At 58.7% G+C, this 15689-nt stretch overlaps 1 protein-coding gene across 4 annotated transcripts in view; it reads left to right on the top strand.

The window, feature by feature from the left end:
- Positions 1–15689, top strand: part of MAD1L1 (mitotic arrest deficient 1 like 1) — a 336658-nt gene that overhangs the window by 101733 nt on the left and 219236 nt on the right. The window contains exon 1 of one of the 4 annotated variants that reach the window (XM_034669699.1): positions 14053–14131. The exons of the other annotated variants lie outside the window; for them this stretch is intronic. The gene's annotated coding sequence lies outside the window, so the exon portion shown is untranslated. Of the gene's footprint in view, positions 1–14052; positions 14132–15689 lie in introns of those variants that run through there. 4 annotated transcript variants of the gene reach the window in all.

Here is a 15689-nt window from a genome sequence, read left to right as displayed (position 1 = left end):
CAGTGGTGGCCCCCTTGCAGGCTCCCTCAGGAGCTCGTGGGGGCCTCCTGTACAGGGTGAGGGTCCTCTCTGGGGGTCTGTTACACCTGGGAGGCCACCACACTGGAATGTTCGTGGTAGTAAGGGAGAGCCTCTTGTGGGCTTTCTGCCCTTTCTCTTGTTCCAGAACACTGGGAGGGAGCTGGGAAGGGGGGAGCAGGGCAAGAGTAGAGAAGGGCCAGCCAGCCACCGCCCGCTGCATGGCTGGCCTCTGACCCCAAAGCAGGCTGTGCTGGGGCCAGCGTGACCAGATAGGAGTGTGGGGTTTGGGCAGTGATGCGGGCCGGGCGCCTTCACTGCTGGGACGAGACTGTTGAGACCCGGTCTGAGGGTGGTTCCTTTCTGAAGTGTGACTGGGAGGTCTGAGTCCTTCCTTTGCCAGGGAGCCAGATGGTCGCGGGGAGAGAGAAAGGGCTTGAGCTTGTCCTCAGTCCTCTTCAGGGTGACAGTTGCTGTAGCTGCTCTGTGTTGTCCCCTGGTTCGTGGCTGGAGTGGGCCTCCGTGGTCTAGGGCTCCCAAAGCATGCTGCTCTGCTGACGCACGGGCCTTAGGGCAGCGCAGGCTTCCCTGGATCTGTGCCCGCCCCACCCCCGAGCTTGGTCTAAACCTCGTCCTGTCGTCTGGGCAGTCCCCACCCCACCGCGCTGCTGCTCGTGTCCGCACACCCCTTCTCCAGTGGGAGCCCCATGAACTCTGGCGGCCCCTTAGTCTCTGTGACATCGGAACCCCGCTCTGACCAGTGGGGCCCAGCTTCTGGCCCCTGGAGGCTGGGCTCCTCTCTCAGGCTGCTCCCTGAGGTCACCCAGATCCTCTGGCCTTCAGGACACCCCATGCTCTCCCTGTGCTGGGCCAGCCCTTTGGCATCATCTTCCGTGACCACTCGGTTAAGTTGGTTGGGCTTTTGTCTTCTTCCCACCACTTACCGTCCGGCGTCAGGGACCATCCCTCCTTGTTCGGTGCTGACATACCCCAAGGGAGACGTGGCCATGTTGTCGTCTCGGGGAGAAGGCTGTCTTAGGCCGTGGTGGCAAAGCACGTCTCACTACCAGACAGCTGTGGGAAGACTGCCAGTCCCTCCCTTGCTCCCGAATCCGGCCGTGGACAGGCAGGACTCTCTTTGTGTGGCTGGGGCAGGGCCCCATCTTGGGCTTGAAACGCACTGTAAAGTCTTTGTGTTTCAGTATTCAGGAGGGACATGTTCTTGGGCTGGGATTTTATGACTACCCAGACCCCAGGGCTTGGGGGCATCTGATGTGGACATTTGCACCACAGCTGGGCAGTGGAGGCCGGCCACGCAAGGCCCCCCAGGCCACGCAAGGGCCCGGATTCGGGCTGGGCGATTGATGTGCCCTGCAAAGCCCGCTCACCTGGGTTGGGATAATTACAGTGGGATTTGGCGGTGCTGTCGTCCATGGAGAAGGCATTTGGGGTGTCAGAATGAAGCATGTAAGTGGCAGACAGTTATGTTTTCAGGTTAAGAATTTAATGAGGAGTAAATTCATTTAAACCAGAGAGCTGGCTTTAGGGGAGCTTCCTTCATAAAAGTGTGCTGTGCGGCGCTCCCTGCTGCTGACACTTCATCCTTCTGTGCGCTTTGGCCCCTCTCCGGGGAGAGCTGCCTCCTGCAGGCAGTGCTGCGTTTGACGTGGGGATCCAGAAGGTAAAAGCGCGGTCTCTGGGGGCCACAGAGCATCCCTGGGCTGTCCTCCAGTCACCTGTGATGGCTCCCCCCACCCGGCAGCCCCGAGAGTGCTGGGCGGGGCGTGCTGCCACCTGCTCCGACCTGGGCCTGGTCCTCGTGTGGACGGGTCGTGAGGCAGGCTGCCTGTTGAGTGTTGGGACCGGGGGCTCTGGTCATCCCTCATCTGACCAGAGATGCTTCTGCTTGAGGCAGCTGAAGCACACACGTCTTCTCTTCATGAGTGGTTTTCACACATTGGCTAAATATTTCATTTTCTGCTGGGTTCTTGGGGGCCTTTTCTCCCATGCCTGGGGGGCTGTTTTGTAGCTTGTGATCAGGACTCGAGTGCCCAGTGGCTCCCCCATCTTGTGCTCTCCCTGCCATGTTCCCAGAGTCTAGGGTGTGGTCTGGGACTGTCTGCCTGCCTCCGGGTGCCGCCGAGGGACTCCTGTGGCGCAGTTCAGTCTGCTGTGCCGTGCGGCCGGCTGCTCTGGGTAGAGGGTGTGCCCCGCCCTCCCCTGGCCCCCGTGTCTCTAACCAGCAGTCCCCCCTGGAGCCTAGGGGCTCGGTCTGCACCTTCCACAGCACTGGATGGTGGACTGTGCCCGATTCCCAAGAGCCCCGCCTCTGTCAGATGGGGCCAGGGAGGGTGGCGTTCCCGTGAGCTTTATCTCCTCCACCCCTACTCCTGTGTTTATTCTCTGAGACGGGAGCACCGTCATGGAGCGTTGCCGGGCGCCATGTGCCATCCCGGGAGCCGGCCCCTGGGCTTGATGGTCTGGCGAAGAACCACACATACCTGTGGGGGGGCTAGCCCGGAACCCAGTGCAAGAGAGAAGGGGGACCTGCCTCGGCTGGCTGGGGGTTTTCAGGGACGGCCTCCCGTGAAGTGGGTGACCTTGACGTTGAGGCCTGGGGCATGAGTAGGAGTTCCCCATCAGCGGAGGGGGGGTCTCTCTGGCTGAGGGAGCACATGGGTGGGAGAGAACGAGGCCAAGGGCAGGCCTGCATGATGGGGTTCTGGATGGCTGTGCGCATGGGGGCTGGAGTGTGACCCCAGGGTGTCGTTCTTGCTCTCCTTAGGATGCAGGGCTGATGTCTTGAGAAGGGGCAGTGCTCCATCCGTCCAGCCTGTTCCACAGCGTACCTTCTCGAGGAGGGAGAGAGCGCTGCACTGTCTTTGGGGGGTGGGTCTCAGGGTCTGGTCTAGATGCATAGTGCACTTGGTGGCGGCAGCGGGTGCAGCCTCAGGGCTGGGTTCTCTCCCGTGCCCTCAACCATAGCTAGTTTGTGGCAGCGGACTCTTACTCATGCGCCACGGAAGAGGGCTCAGAGGCTCTGAGGGCCACACTGCAGGTGCAAGGCTCTGGGTGAGCGAGGCCTTTGCGGCTCCCTCTGCCGCCTGCACTGTTCCATGAAGTGGGCTGCCTTTCCTTGTGCCATCCGAGTATTTATGGGGCACGTGGGGCACTGTGCTGGCTCGGGGCTGCGTGGGGCCTGTTTGCGGAGCACATAGCCCAGCAGACCAGCACAGCCACAGCTGCTCACTTGGGTCAGCTGATGGGAAAAAGTGTCTCTGTTGTTCCTGGTCTCGCTCTGGCCCAGTGCTTTCTGCCTCCGAATGGCCTCCAGGGTGGAGCCCTGGATCTGTGGGACACAGTAGACGTGGGTCTCCCCTTGGTGGTGGGCTCTGTTTAGAAGGACACTGTTCAAGTTGGCTACTGAAGATGCCCGTGATTGGAAGGGGAGCCTTCCCCGTCCTGCATGGCAGACGATTGTAAATCTTCTCTGATTAAAGGGAGCGGATTTGGAGGGTGGGAGAGAGGAGTTGGAAACAAATTGGCAGCACGACTCCCTTCCTTTTGCTGATGGGGAAAGTGGTTAATTGGGTGATTTTTCTCTTCCTCTGACACGTGCAAATGAGACTCTGTTAATAACTGAGCTGTTACGTAAATGGTAAAATTTTAACACCCGTGTCAACTTGTCAGGCATGTCTGCAGAGTGGAGGTGAGCTTAAGGGAGAGATACTCAAAGGCTCTTGCCCTTCGTAGGAGGGCGGGAGCCCTTCCTCCACAGGCTCCTCTGTAAACCCCAGGCGCTTGCTGCGGGGCGGGGGGGTGGCACTCCATTCCCATCCTCCAACCCGTCCAGGCCACGTGGCTATGGAAGATGGAGGTAGCAGGACGAGTTGCCAGGATGAGGTTAGTGGTCATTGCCTGGGGTCCAGGCTTGCCTCACCACGCTTCTCCCCTGCCTCCTGCATGTAGGAGTGCAGGCACCAGGCTCTGGCCGCCTGTGGGTATGCATGGGTGGGGGTCTCGGGAGCCCGCAGTCCCGCGTCTGCGGGGCGCAGAGCAGGACCCCAAGCACTGGCCAGATGAGGTGGCGTTTGTTGCCTTCTTCGTTCTCAGAAGTGCACAGCTGAGGCATTCTTTTCAGTCTCGTTTCTGCCGAAAACGCTGGAATCTATGAAGCTGCTGCTTTCTTGCACCGGGTTTGGGGAGTAAACAAGGATTCAGACATCACTCAGGTGGCGTTTGTCATCCTGCTCCCTGTTTCCCAGCCGGTCTCGGTCTGGGGTGCACTGGGCCGCTGGCTGTGGGCTTGCAGCCTTAGCTGGTGCCTGGCATTTGCTCTCGCTTCATCCCAGGCTCTTGACAGGTGGTTATTGAACGCCCGTGCCCACCCCCACCCCGGAGTTCTAGGCTGCGTGTGGTCCTGCTCTGCAGGCACCCCCAGCCAGCGGTAGCAACGCGTGTGGAACGTGAGCCCATGAGGGCTCAGCCCTCCTTGTGAGCTCACGGACACCAGGACCGCCTGTGTCTTGGCCTCCCAGATGGGTGGGCCCTCTGAGGGGGTTGTTTGCAGAGCCTGTACCCGCGAGACCTGTGGCCTGGGCCTCGGGACTACCAGCAGGAAGTGACGGCTGAGCTGGGTCCCTGGTGGATTTTGAAGACGTGGATCTTCTGGCTCAGGTTCCTGGGGCTTTGATACCTCCCACCCTGACCGCGCTCCACGCTCCTCTCCTGCCTGGCCTCTGGGCGGCAGTTTGTTAGTACGGTGGAGACGGGTAGCTGTCTGTCTTGCAAATCTAAAATGAGATTTTACTTTTTAAATAAAAAGAAAAGAACGCTTGAATATTTGCAGCTGGGAGATGGTAGAGATTAGAAATGCTACTTATCTCTGCAGCACAAAAGAAGGGGAGCAAGGCGAGCAGAGTGCTGCTCAATACTGATGAGGCAGAGGCAGCGCCAGCCGCGGTGGGGCCGGGGCCGGGAGGGCGTCTCAAGGCCGGGTGGAAAGTCACCCTGGCTGCGGCTTGACCTTGCTGAACTCCAGGTGCCTTGTTTCCAGAGTCCTGCCCGGCCCCGGACCCTGTCGTCCCCGCACCTCCACCGTCTCCTGTGCGGCCTCCGGGCCTACAGCACCTGCTGTCTCCCTCTGTTCCTCCCTCGCTGCCCGTGTAGCCCCTGGGTAGGTTAGCCCGGCTCCCTTTCCCCGTGTGTCTTCCCGTCTTCATTCGCACGGTCTGGAGCCCTGCGGGCACACACAGTTTGCACTGCTGCGTGCTGCGCCTTCGTCAGCATCGCTCACGCCCCTCGCTGGCAAACCAGGCAGCACTGCGTGCACACAGGAGGGCATGCTGCCGCGGGCCCGGCCTCCTCGTGGGCTGGGGTCATGGCTGCTGTATGCAGCTGGCTTCCGTCAGGAGACCCGTGGTGACCGCCGCGCTGTGGGCTCGGTCTCCCGCCCTGCAGCCGTGTCTTCGCCTGCTCCGAGCTGGCGCGTTCTCACTAGGTGGACTCGCGCACTGTCCCTGCGCCTGCAGCAATAGACCAGTGTCAACTGAGCACCTCCTTGGGTGGAGCCTGCCTGGTGGGGCCACGCTGTGGGGCTTCTTGTGGAGGCCAGCCGCTCATGTCACCCCAGACCCTGAGGTCATCCTGGAGTCCTTTGAGTGGAAGCTGTGTGAGGTGTGTCTTGGGACTAAGTGTGACCCCGAGAAGGCAGAGCTGTGCAGCCCGGGGCCTGCTTTCCCGGGGCCTCAACTAGGTCCTTGTCACTCGCGTCTCACCTCATCCCCAGAGGCGCTGCATGCCGGGCGTGGTCTACTACTGCCGTGCCCGTGGCAGCTGAACATGTCTGAGGTCATCAGGCGCCCTGTGTGTAGGAAGGGGGAAACTGAGGCACAGAGAGGGCAGCTGCTTGGGATTGAGCCGCTGGCCCACATTGTGGGTTTGAGAGTGGGTGTCCTCGCACCCGTAGTGACTTCTGTGGCTGGTCATGCCTTCTTGCCCAGCCCTCTTTCACATCGCTGGTCTTACTTCCAGCATAACAGAGGGACCCCGTATGGGGGCTAAGAAGACCGAGGTTTGGGAGTAGAGACCCTTGCCCAGAGTCACACAGCCAGCCAGGGGCGGGGGTGGGTGGGAGTTGGGGCTGGAGCCCATGTTCTGACCCACACGCATTGCCACGGCTCTGTGCCCTCAGCCCAGCCCTGGGTTCAGCGGTGTTGAGTGGGTGCAGCCTAGCGTCCATTGTTGGGTTCCTTCGAGGGGCTTGAGTTGACTGGTCTGCCTGAAATAGGCATGAGAAGGTTCTCCTGGTGCCACAGCCCTCTGCCACGGAGGCTGCATCTTGGTGACCCTGGCCTTGGCCCTTGCTTCGTCTGCTGAGGAACTACATGATGTCACCACGGTCCCTGTTACTCCCTCGCCTCCTGCACATGGTGAGCAAAGCAGAAGTGGGCCATGGTGGTAAGTGCCGTTGGCATCCCAGGAGGGTGGCAGAAACATGGAAAACCAGGTGCAGAGCAGTGCAGGAAGACATGGGCTCTGGGGAGTGGGAACCAGAGGCCAGGTTCACGTTCAGCCATGGGGTTGCACATGCCTGAGAACCAGATCTCATACGTTAGCCTGCAGGTGGGAACGCTGGGGGATGGACGGCCACAGCCCACGTGCTCAAGAGGGACTGGGTTTGCCCCCGACCCACCACACAGGGAAGAGGCTTCCTTTTCCTTCCAGGAACCCTGGTGTGGCTGACTAGGACAGCCTTTTGATGGGCCAGTCTTTTGGAGGCTGTCCTCCCTATCCAGGTGGGGACCGCACACTTGTGAGCGGTGCCTGCTTCCTTGTTTCTGTGCCCTCCAAGGCGATGTCACATCCCTATTCTCTTGGGGGGGACGGTTAGTGTAGGTGGCCCTAAGATTTGCCACCCCTCCCAGACCTTTGCTGTCAACATGGTCTCTCCCCCTCCTCAGGGAAGCACAGCCTTCCCTGGGAGAAGACGCTGCAGCCCCTCTGTAATGGGGGCTGCCCCTGAATGTGCCGGACACGCCGCCTGTCCACCACCCTGCGTGGATGTCCATGGACACTGTGGCTTCTGCACGTGCCCTCCTCCTTGCTCCCCGCCCGGACGTCCTTCCTGGCGTCCTGGCCCCAGCGGGCTGGCTTGTGCATGTGCGTGCCTCCCTGCCCCTGCTTAGGCAGGCTTAAAGGTGGCGCCCCAGAGCCTCTGTCCTCACTCCGTCAGGCCTCCCTGTGTGCGTCCGTGTTGTCTTGTTGTAGTGGACCAGTGCCGGTCACATCTCCCCAGTCAGTTCTCATCGTGCTGCCTTTGCTTTCACGAGTGACTGATCCCCCTCTGTCTCTGGGAGCACCCGGACGCACGTGGTCTGCAGTTGAAGGAAGGGTGGAGGTAGAAAAAGGTAGAGAAAACTTCTTTTTAAAAAAAGACTTTGAAGAGATATTTTATTTTATAAAAATTTTTGCTTTTTAATGATTTTTCATTTTGAGGCATTAACTGTTGTCTTAACTTTTTTTAAAAAAACAGTAGCGTATATGAGAAAGGCACAAATAACCAGTGAACAGTGTAAGCAGCTCCGAGGTCAAGAAACAGATGCAGTCATCAGCCCCTGAAGCCGCCTCCTGCCCTTTCCCATCGCCTCACCTGTTTCTGGAGATCGCAGCCTGGCTCCTAGTGTCGGAGACGGGTCTGGCCTGTTCTGAGCTCTCCCTCGGCGGAGTCATGTGATTCATGTGTGCAGAACAGCACAGACATGCGTGTGGTCCTGCACTCACATGCAGTACAAGAGTCGTGTGTGTCGTGTGTTGTTGTCTGCCCATTGTCACCTCCCCATGATGATCCCTCGTGTGAATATTCCCTGGGTTTTAAACCACTCTGCTGTTGGCGGGCGTTTGGGTGGTTCTCAGTCCAGGCTGCCGGTGAGGGTGCGGTGCGCGGGTGGCGGGCGGGGTCTCTGGGGCTGCCGCTGACGGTAGCCTGTGGTCCCCATGCTGTGCTGGGAGCCCTGCTCACACCGTCTCTCACCACCGTTCCGGCGGCAGGCACCGGTGTGTCCTGTGGCCACTTGGGCGTCTAGTTTTGTGATGTGCGCAGTCGGGCCTTGTGCCCGTTTCCCCGTCGTGCCGTTTGCTCCTGTACGAGTTCCTCAGATAAGCTGTGTTTGTATCTGTAGCAAACTTGTTCTCATCAAGCCCAATTCATTGGTTTTTTCTGTGCAGTGACCTGTCTTTGTGTCTTTAAAGAAGTCTCTGCTTACTTAGAAAACCATTCTGCGTTTATTTCAGGAAGCTTTCTCTTTTTGCCTCTCATGTCTAGCCCCCCTGTCCACCTGACGGGTGTGGCATGGTGTGAGGTGCACTGTTTCAGAATCCTACTTTTCCAGGTGGACAGCCAGTCGACCTGGTCCCTTTTGGAAAAGACCACCTTTCCCTGCTGGGTGGTTGTGATCACTGTACATGTTGACTATATGTGTTTGGGGCTGTTCCCTTAGTCTGTCCACCCGTTTCCTTCTGATGAGTGTAGACAGGGGAAGAAGAGGCCAGGAGGCTGAGCTATGGAGGAGACTGGATTGAGGGGGTTCTGGGAGGTGCAGATAAGGTTGTGTCACAGAGCAGGGGTGACCAACATGTGGCTGCCTCGGGTTGACCCGGTAAGATGACCCTTCAGAAGTTTGCAGCGTGGAGTTCGTGGCGGCCTTGACAGCAGTGGGTTCTGTGGGGGTGCGGGGGAAAGCCCGTGTGAGCGAGCATGGGCAGAGCCAGAGCCTGGTGGCTTGACTGGTTTCTGCAAAGGAATGGGCCAGTTGGGCTGGGGTCTTCAGGGTACACGTGCCGACGAGACAGGCTCTGTTTAGAATGCGTGTTAATGAGGGTGGTCAGGACAGCGGGCCTTGCTGGGGATGAGCACATCACTGATGAGAGGAGGTGGCATCAGGGTCGGCCTCGGCTGGCACGTGGACAGGTGTCTGGGCCAGCAGGAGGGGATGCAGAGAGTGGGCCCAGAAGAAGGGGAAGGAAGGTGTGGTTTGTTCCGTTGTCTCAATGCAATGCAAAGCAGGACTCCGCGGCTGAGCCCGAGCTTGTGGAGACGGACCTGAGATGGCTGTGAGAGACAGAGCGGGCCAGGGACACGGCATGGCTGCATGGGGGGGGGGCAGCCGGCAAGGCCCCGTGCTCCCTTCAGCCATCCTCGTCGGTGCCGCTGCAGGGGTGCGGCTGATGCGGAGGGGGCAGCCTGGGGTGTCGTCAGCCCCTGTGGCGAGGTTGGGAGGGGGACAGAAGCGCAGGTGAGTGAGTGAGAGGAGTGCTTCTCGCCCCTGATGCTGAACTTTCCACTGAGATGATGAGGGGGCAAGGGGAGTGGAATCTGTGGTCTGTGGGCAGCAGGGACTGAGCTGGGTCACGGTTCCTGGAAGGACAGTCAGGCCCCACTGTGGTGGCTGCCGAGGTCAGTGGGTCAGGCGCCGGGAAGGCAGGGCAGAGACCGAAAAGGCACATGGTGGGACCAGCCTGGCTGCCAGGCCGGCGTGCTGTGGAATGGCAGCGAGGCCAGATCCTGCCGGGTCTCCTTGTGTCTGGGACCGAACCACTCTGCTTCTGTCACTGTCATGCTGACTGCTGGCCTCCTCGTGATGCCTCTGGCTACTCCCTGAGGATGCCTTGCCCTCACCCAGCAGCGTTCACACGGCAGAAAAATGGGGGTTGCGGTGTTGCACTCTTTGCCAAAACCCTTGAATGGTTTCCTGTCTGGGGGGGGTGCTGCAGAGTGTATGCAGCGACCTCCGGGCCCACCATGGTCCCCCCAACCCCTGCCTGTGACTTCTTCCTCCCCATCTTCGCAGTCCCCGAACCCCCACGTTAGGGGTCAGTCTTTCTGGGCTGGCTCAGCCCCTTCTGTGATGGTTTCCTTTGTGCTGCTTGTCTCTCCAGTTGTTTTCACGTCCTTGGGAGTAGTTCTGTGCGTTCAGACGGCAGCCTGACATTTCCATCCCATGCCTTCCCAGCTCGCTGTGCTGTTTTCGGGGGAGCGTATCCCCAGCCCCACCAGCCCCGGGCAGCACTCCTGAGCTTCTCAGCCGCCTCACCCTACTTCCTCTGGCTGGCAGCACACTCTGTTGCTCGTGGACGTGCCGGAGGCGGGGGCTGGTTCTTCCCCCGGGGTTTGCCAGATCTGCCTTGCCCGTGTGCTGGGACAGAGGTTTTCATACCTGCAGGGAGGGAGGCCTGGAGGCCAGAGCCATGTCAGCACTGGATTTGAGTAACTTTTTTGGACTGCGATTACAAGGAAACCATTTTCATTTCCAGCATTTGACAAAAACAAAGCAAAACAAAGCCAGGACAGCGGAGAATAAAGGTTGCCCACAGCCCTTCTGTGCAGTGAAAAGCACGGTGAACGTGTTGGCTGAGACCTTCCTGACATAGAGTAGGTGTTTTCCTGAGGTCGTTTTTAGGACAATGTGGTACTCTGTGCAGCCTGTGGTTTGGGTCTACTTGTGTTTAATCTCGTATTTTCCACGTTAAATTCTCCTTTAAAACCTCACTTTGGCTGTCAGCTTTTCTTACGAATGCTTTATTGACCCAGGCTTGTTAGATACTTGATTCATTTTTTCCATTTTTCTAAGTAACACTCTGGTTGATACACACGTCCCCAAACCCCTGTTGGCATTGCTGACCATGTCCGTGGGGGGATTGCTTAGCAGGGGAACGGCTGTTGGGAAAGTCGGCATATTGTCCTATAGTGTAATCGCTCTGTGCTCTTTTACCACCAAGAATCCTGGTACTTGTTCAGCGGCAACGGGAGGCCGACAGGAACCCGCAGCCCTGGGTGAGCGCACATCCGGCTCCGTCCCTCACTCGCCGTGTGACCTTGGCCAGGAACTCGTGCTCTCAGAGGTTCCCATGGGAAACAGGAGTCAACGATGGGCATCAGCATGGCAGACTCCCCGTGCATGGCAGAACGTTCTCTCTCAGCACCTGCTGGGCGTCCCATAGCGCCCCTCCGGCGGTAGCCAGGTTTCTGACCCGATCGGCTTGTTTGTGCCGCACTGGTTGGATGCCAAGGCATGCTTAACCTATTTCCATCAGACCCTTCTCTGTGAGGGGCACACGCGTGCTCGCCCCTCTCCAGGCCTGTGGGATGGCACCCTGTGCTCGGCGCGGGCGGGACTCCGTGCGCGGTGGTTGTACTTTACTTCTGCTCGCATCCAGTGCTGTGGGTCGAGACAGACCATGGAGCCCCCGCCCTCGCGGTCCCGGCACAGACGGTCCCGGCTCCTATGCTGCCGCAGCCCCATGTATAGACTTGCAGAGCGAGGAACTGGGGTGAACTTGGAAGCCCTGCCTCCAGATGGGTGGTCAGCATCTTGGCCCCACTCTTCTCAAACTTCTGGTGGTCTTGTTTCCTCTAAAGCTCCGTGCTTTAGCTTGTCTGTGACCTCAGCACTCCTGGCTGCTCCTTGCCCTGACTTAGGGCACCCCATTCCTCTGCCACCTTCACTTTCAGCCTGAGAGGAGCAGAGTGGTTGGGGGGCATGGTCCATCCCCTTTGCAGCATCTCCTGGGTCCCGCCGGAGGAGGAATGGGCGGTGCCTTCGTCTCTGGCCATCTCTCGTTCCATCTTTGTCCTGCTCCTTGTCACTGACTGACTGATTCGTCTTGTCTCTAATTGGAGGGACACTGGCAGCTCTTATCTTTAATCCCCACATGACTGGGACTCGGTTAGTTCTGAGGCTGATGCCTAGGTGAGGCACTGTCATTACTGCTTTCAATCCTTTCCCGAGGGCCGGCTTCGTCCCCTTCCTCCTGCCTTTGGGTTTGGTGCATTTTGGGAGCCTCTATTCTTCCCTGTCAGGTGTCCTGGCCGGATGTAGCCCCGTGGGACAGGCCTTGTGAGGTGACTTGCCAAACCCCTGATGGGGTCTCAAGGAAGCTGGCCGCAGGCTGCGCCCTCCAGGATGGGCGTCTGACTCTCTTGGAGCTCGAGCTGCCCACGTCTCAGGCTGGGCTGCAGGAAAGAGCCGTCCCGTGCTATGAGAACGCCCACTTCCTGTGGTCTGTTCACCGCAGTCTGATGTCTGATGTTAGGGGAACACAGTATGTCAGCATTTCCTATTAAATAGCACCTTATCGAGCTGTCATTGCATATGGTCAAATGCTGACACCCCACGTGTGACGCGACACTTGCCCTCAAGCACACATGTCCTGGGGAATTGGGTTCCCCATGTACCCACCCCACCAGTGCCTGCCCCGCCCCCTGCTGCTGCGTGGGTTCGGTCCCCCTTGCTGCCCAGCGAGCTTCTGCCAGAGTCCATCACGGCTTGTCAGTCCTTCTCCCGCTTGGAATGTCGGCAGTATTTCTGTGCAAGTGTGTTTGAGCGCATCCTCGGCACAGAATGTGGCGTGTGCCGGTGTCCGCTCTGCTTGGGAGACGCCGCCGGCTCACTTCGCACGCACCTGCCGTGGTGGGTTGCGCAGGTGCCACGGAGGCCCAGGGCGTGGCTGCTCGTGCTGCTCCCACACACTTTCCTCGTCACCCCGCACACCCCGCCCTTTCTCAAGCACTTGCTGACCCATCGGGTGTCTTCCTTTCTGAAGTGCTCTCCACGTAGATGTGACTTACGTATTTTTCTCATTTGCTCAGAACCTTTGTCTGTTTTTCTGTCTTGTTAAAAATTAAATTTTAGAGGAGCTTTTAATAGCTTGAGGAAATTAGCCCTTTGTCTGGAAATATGGTTTCCCAGTTTGACGTTTCCCTCTGTTAGCTCATGAAATTTTCCTGCAGACGTTAATTTTTAGTTGTTATCTGGTTGAGTACACGAGCCTTTTCTTTCAGCGCTTCTGTTTTGTGTTTGTTTCTGAATGAGCACGGAGAGGACGTCCTCTTTCCTGAGTCGTGAACGTCCTCCCGCAGTTTGCTGTGTCACGGCTCTATGTCTTGTGTCTAGAACCCCTGGCCACTGAGGCTGTCTTGTGATCAGAGCAATGCGCTCTTACCGCGTGTTCCAGAGATTTCCACTGTCCACACAAGATTCTGTGGATAGCCAGTCTTTCTTGCCGCTGGGCTCCTCTGACTTAGGTGTTTTCAGTCCTGTTTCCTTGATCTGAGCGTGAGGACACGTGGCTTTGGTTCCGGTGGCCACGTGCGGCGTCCATGTGCCTGGGTGGTGGGGTCCTCCTCGCGTCTTTGTCTTCGGCAGAGTGCCTCGTGTCCCGCTTGTTTCTCTCTCCATGTGAACGCCAGGTGTGGTTCCTTCGTTTCAAATAAGAGAAGTTTTAATGGCCATTGTCTTACACATATGGGCTAATTTAGGGGAGTGGACATCTTAATGATGTTGACTCTTGAATATTCTTTTCGAGGAGTTGGTTTGTCTTTCTCTGTCTTCCCTAGTATTTAAAATTATCTTTGCATTTTACACTGTTAATTTATCTTTTTTGTTGCTCATGTTGGGGTCTTTTCTTCCGTGACGTCGTCTGGCTTTTCCCATTTGGTATGACAGGGAGACAGTGCTCAGATCCATGACCCAGGAACCCCACTCCCTGCTCCAGACTGTGCTTGAGAGCATAGCCATCAGTCACACAGACCCGGTTTCTGGTCTTGGCTCTACTCCGTACTGAGTCCGAGTCTTAGCCTTCCTGAACCCTGTTTTCTTTCCTTTTCCTTGGGGGTGCTGTGAGCCTCCTTGCAGGGACTGCCGTGAGGCCGGCGGAGCCGAGGGTGCGCAGTGCTGAGCGCGGGGCTCGCACCCACGGTGGCCACTACCCTCGTCACCGTCGCTATCAGCATCTTGATCCCCGTCTTCATTGCAGGGGCTTCAGGTCACAGTAACCCCTGCACGATGGCTGTGTGTCTGTGAGTACGTGCCTCTAGCTGCACGACTCCGTCCTGATGTGCACGGCGCTCTCACGCTTGTGCCTCACTCCCGCCCTTTCATCTGCCTGCTGGGCCCGCCTCTTCCTCTCCCTCCGCGCCTCTGGGCCACTTGGCCGGCCACGCCCTCAGCTGCAACGGAGCGTGCAGGAGCAGGAGCTGCTGACGTGGCGCCCGGCGACTGTGGCAGGAAGGGAAAGCCGAGTGGAGGGGTCCCTGCAGGGCGACTCTCTCCTGCAGGTGTTTCCGATGGGTTGGGGGCGGGTGGTGCACCAGTCACACGTGGGCTGCGGCGGAGGTGCTGGTGCGCTGGGCACACGCACGTGGCTGGGGAACGCTCCCCAAGCCCTGAGCAGCTGATGCCAGCCGGTGCTTCCCGCCTGTTGTAGGTGCTGCCCTCCCTTTGCAGACTGTGCTCCTCACTGCAGTGCTGAAGGGCCTCTCCCCGTGGTTCCTCTGCAGCTGGGTTGGCCCCAGTGCTTCCTGGGCCTGTGCTGGCAGACGCCTGGTGGGCACGTGGCACTCCCCTGCCACGCACACTCCCCTCATCACCCAGCCCTGGGGTGTGCTGGACTCCTTGTCTGCCCTTCACTTGTTGAGGATGTTTTGCTGACCACCTCCTAGGTGCTGGGTGCTGTGCATGGCGTTGCCCTCCTGCAGCTCACCGTCTGGTGAAAATGGAGGAAGGGGCCCAATGTGTGCTGTGCTGAGATGCTATGGGGTCTAGGGAGCTGGGTCTAACTTGGGCTGGGCAGGGGCTGGGCCAGGTGGCAGAGACAGCGGGAGATGCCAGGGAGAGACCAGTGGGGAAAGAAAGGGGCGTCTAAAGGAGCGGATGGCTGGGGCGGCGGCTGGGGGAGGGAGAGGCTGTGGAAGTGAGGCTGCAGGCAGGTGAGCTCTCCTCCAGGCGGGTGTGCCCAGAGCGGATCCGGGGCTCAGCCTGAGCAAGCAGTCACCTGGTGAGGGTGCCCCAGCTTGCTGTCCCTGCTCAGTGACTCAGCCTGGCCAGGTACAGGAGGGGGCCAGCAGAGAGAGGGGCAGGTGTGGTCCGGCCCTTAGTCCTTGCTCTGCCAGGAAGCAGTCAGGTGCAGTTGGGATCTTCTTTCCGGAAAAATGCTTTGTAAGCACCTGGCACTATTATCATTTAAATGGGACTTTTTCTACTACTGTGATGAAGTTTGGGCTCAGCCAGAGAGCCAGCTCTTTGCTTGTGTGGTTGTGTAGCTTTGGGATGCTAATCTAGTAAACAGATGGCCACTTTGAAATCCGTTTCCTGTGAAGAAATTGTGTGGAGGGAAGCACTTTTCTTTGTCGCCAGCCCGCTTCCTCGCCTTGCTGGGCGCTGCAAGCCCGTGGGACTGCTGAGCGGGTTCTTATCCTGAAAGGCACTGGTGACGCGCACACAGGAAGAGGGCTCCTCGGGAGACAAGGTGGCACTGAGACAAGGCTGCAGCCTTCAGTGCGTGGCTCCTGGACCGCACCTGCAGCGCCCTCCCAGAAACCTCAGAAACGTTGCCCGCTGTGGTCTCCAGGCCGGGTCCTCCTGCGGGCATGCCAGCCCCTGCATTTCTGCCCGCGTCTGTGCTGTGGGCCTGTTGCTCCCTGCCTGCCCCCAAGGTTCTGTAAATCACTGCGTCACCCTGGCATCAGCGTGGCGAGCCAGCGTGCCTGCCGAGGGAGGAGTGGCACTGGTGTCCTATGGGCTTACCTTGAGTGTCACCTTGCTCCCATGGTGCCCACGGCTGGTATTCAGACTCCCCTGATGGGCTTCCTCTCCTCGAATTCCTATAAGAAACTC

Source organism: Ailuropoda melanoleuca, chromosome 10 (assembly GCF_002007445.2).
Source record: "Ailuropoda melanoleuca isolate Jingjing chromosome 10, ASM200744v2, whole genome shotgun sequence".
NCBI lineage: Eukaryota > Metazoa > Chordata > Mammalia > Carnivora > Ursidae > Ailuropoda > Ailuropoda melanoleuca.
This window is presented reverse-complemented; position numbering and strand designations above follow the sequence as displayed.